This window comes from Fusarium poae (assembly GCF_019609905.1).
Source record: "Fusarium poae strain DAOMC 252244 chromosome Unknown contig_2, whole genome shotgun sequence".
NCBI lineage: Eukaryota > Fungi > Ascomycota > Sordariomycetes > Hypocreales > Nectriaceae > Fusarium > Fusarium poae.
Window position 1 is genome coordinate 625730 of NW_025408660.1, and position 3072 is coordinate 628801.

Below are 3072 nucleotides of genomic sequence, written 5' to 3' on the forward strand. Positions count from 1 at the left end.
CTTCGGTACAGTAGGTGCGGGGAGGGGAGCCTGGCGCCGACTTAAGACAGGCTCACCCCGTTTTCCTGGCGTCCTCGGGAGTGTCTAGATCGGCGGGAACTGGCGCGGCTGGATGTAGGCGAGTGTGGAGACGGGGGCTGGCTGGTGCGGTTGGGGCTATAAGCGAAGGTGGCTTGACGGAGCCTGGTTGGACGTGTGTCAGGTTCGGGACAGTCGCGGAGGTAGTGGTTGGCTGAACCGCAACGGAAGCACTGGTTGTTCTCCCGTCGTTGGTTAGGGCGGTTATAGCGGCGCTGATTGCTGAGGTCCATAGGTTCTCCGGCTGGTTGGCGGTTTTCGGGGGGGCTTCTCCCTCTACGAGGCGATGGGGACTTCTTTCGGAGTGTCTGGGGGTACTCCTTCAGCGGCATATTCGTCTTTCGTGACGCAGGCTGTGGCTCCGCTGCGAAGCGGCGTCGTCGGTTTTCCAATTCTTGTAGGAAGGTGGCTAGGTCGTGATATTTATAGCTAGGCGGTGGGTTGTGTATAAGCATTCCGCGTAGTTCTCGGGAGACAGCTTGTTCCAACAGGGTAGGGAGGGCCTCTTCTGACATTTCTCCTTCCAGCGCGAGGCGTTGGAACTCGGCGAAGAAGGTGCTGAAATCCTTGTGAGTCTGGCGAAGGCGGAATAATTCGGCGCGGGCATTATTGATCCGGTTCGGGTCTCCAAAAGCGCGTTCTAGTAGATCGATAATATCCTGGTAGTCGGGGAGTTGGCATTCACCAGCTTTAATGTGCGGTAGGACTTGTGCATAGGCGCGTCCCTTAAGACGGCCAGTTACATAGGACATTCGGGCGAGGCGTGTCGGGAATCGGTCGTGGTTAGCTTTTAGTTTTGAGTGTATCTGGGAGACGAAACGGCGTAGGTCGCTCCGTTCGCCCTCAAACTTGTCAGGGTCGGGTAATCGTTCGGTAAGACTGGTTGATTCGGTAGATCGGGAAGAAGGCGGAGGAGTCGTTCCCATAGGAGTCGCTACACGAAGCTCAGCGGGAGCGCTAGTCTCGGGGGGTTCACGGATAGTAGGTACGGTAGGTCGGGTGGCATCGAGGGCGCGACGTTCGGCGAGGCGGGCCTCGAAGATGTCGTCGTCCTTCCTCTTTAGGGCCTTCTCGTGTTGTTGCTCAGTGTACTCGAGCTGGGCTCGGGCAAAGTTACGCTCAGTGGTGATTTGTTGCAGGGATTGTTCGAGTCCTTGATGTTTATCCTTCATGTTCTGGGTCTCATTCTCCAGCTGGGATATACGGTTCTGGGCGTTCTCGGCGTAGGTATAAACGTTCCGGAAGTATTCGAACCAATCGTCTAGGTGTTCCGGGGCATGGTCACGGAATGACTCGACGCTGTCCGGCAGGAAGGGCGGGAGCGGGCGGGCAGACATCGCGTTCGGTGTCCAACGGTTAGGAGCTACGTAGTGTCACGGGCTGAGTCCGGCGGTACGGGTGGACAGGGAACGCTTCGGGCGTAATAGGTTCTATTGCTACGGATAGGCACTGCAGGCAGGTCAGGCTCTATTAACAAGACGTAGCTCAAGGAGCTACGTTCAGGATCTGACTGGCGGTCTAACTAAGGTTACGGCGATAACGCTATCGCCACGTGATCTGATCCACTTGTGGCTCTAGGGTAGGTTGGTCTGACTTCGAGCTGTGACAATAATTAAGCTTTTTTAATATTATTTATAAATATTAGTTATATATACTATATATATATTATATTTATATTTATATACTATAAATATTATTTATTATTATTATCTATAAATATTATTTATATATACTACTTATATACTATACTTATTTATTTTATTTATATTTATTACTTATAAATATTATATATATATATTACTTATATATATTATCTATATATTTTACTTATATTTATTACTAATATATATTCTTTATATATTTTACTTATATATATTATTTATATGTATTAACTATTTATATTACCTATATATATTACCTATATATATTACCTATATATATTACCTATATATATTACCTATATATATTACCTATATATATTACTTATATTTATTAGCTATATATAATACCTTTATATTATACCTATAAATACTACTTTAAAATATTACTTATATTTAATTTCTATATAAATTACCTATATATATTATTTATATTATTACTTATTTATATTAACTATATATATTAATTATATTATTTATCTATATTTATTACTTATAAATATTACTTTTATATATTACTTATATATATTACTTATATATATTACTTATTTATTTCACTTTTATATATTAACTATATTATATATTTATATTTATTACCTTTAAAGTTTACTTATAAATATTATATATAATTTTACTTACTTATTTTTATTTAGTATATAATTATAAGATTACTTTTACTCTTTTTAGTTTAATTAAAGGTTATTTATAATACTTTATCTATTTATATAGATTAAGGAATTATATATAGTTTCTCTTAAGATAAAGTTTTTAATATAAATATAATTAATAGGGTAACTACCTAAACTCTATAATATTAGTAATTAATAAAAAAAGCTTCTATTAAACTATATAAATAGTAATAACTTTTTATCTTATAATTTTACTTATAAATATTCTCTATATATTTTATTTATATATATTACTTATATATATTCCTTATATATATTACCTATATATATTATTTATATTTATTATATATATTTAATATCTATATTATATTTATATATATTAATTCTATTTACTATATATAGCTTATATTTATATTTATATTTATATTTCTTATAGCCTTAGCTATAATAAAGATATAAAACTATTAATATATTTCTTAATTTTACTTTATATAACTAATATTAATAAATAATATAATAAACCTTTAAATTTAATATATAATTTATTTATATTAATATATTTTAACTATAAATATTTTATTATTCTTTTTATAATAAAATAAAGATTTTAATAATATATAATTTAAAATATTGTATTTAAATAATTACTAATAATAAAGATTTAATATAATATATAATCTTTAAGATTATTTATTATTATTATTATT